Source organism: Megalops cyprinoides, chromosome 3 (genome assembly GCF_013368585.1).
Source record: "Megalops cyprinoides isolate fMegCyp1 chromosome 3, fMegCyp1.pri, whole genome shotgun sequence".
In the NCBI taxonomy this organism is placed as follows: Eukaryota; Metazoa; Chordata; class Actinopteri; order Elopiformes; family Megalopidae; genus Megalops; species Megalops cyprinoides.
The window spans coordinates 54,260,469-54,261,091 of record NC_050585.1 but is presented as its reverse complement, the minus strand read 5'-3'; the positions used below and the strand labels follow the sequence as shown (position 1 = coordinate 54,261,091).

The 623-nt window shown below is 42.4% G+C and overlaps 1 protein-coding gene across 1 annotated transcript in view; it reads right to left on the bottom strand.

Moving 5' to 3' along the window:
• Window positions 1-410: 410 nt before the first annotated feature.
• The window catches only part of LOC118774052 (ras-like protein family member 11A-like), a 4,720-nt gene continuing 4,507 nt past the window's right edge, over window positions 411-623 (bottom strand). The window contains exon 5 of the mRNA XM_036523164.1: window positions 411-623. This exon is cut by the window's right edge and continues 551 nt beyond it. The gene's annotated coding sequence lies outside the window, so the exon portion shown is untranslated.

The window sequence follows — 623 nt, the reverse complement described above, 5'->3', positions numbered from 1 at the left end:
CTCCTCCCACAGGCTCTGATGTCATCAGTCTTAACCCCTCTCTCAGGCACTAAAATCATTCCTGGCTCCCATAGGTGTACAGATCACACCATGTACACTGTTACCATTTATGAACATGAACATAACATGAGTAAATGCATTAACAGGCCATTCACAACACTTTGGCTCAGCATGTACCTGTAATCTAGAGTCAGCCAATCACATTCCAGAGTCTCTGACTCAACCCAAAAAGGGCTCTGGTATGGCTTCCTGTTTCCAAGTGAACATAGACCATTTTGGCCTGTAAATACATATTTAATACATATTTATTTTTTGCAGGCAAGCAGCAGAAAGCCCTTGTTATACAGTGGACATATGAAACAATGTGAAACACACTCTGCAGACATTCTGTGTGGATTATGAAAGGGATGTACATAATCTGTGGTTATTATTTAAGGAAACTGAGTCTGATTTTTGACATTCTCTCTTGATGCATCAGAGATAAATGAATGTACTCAGAGGGTCACAGGTTTATAACAGTTTCTCTCTGTCTCCTGGTCAGTGAACCCGTGTCTAACCTACATCAGCCGTCACTCTTCAGAAAGCACTGAGGGTGTGACCGGTTCCATGCCAGCTCATCGTCC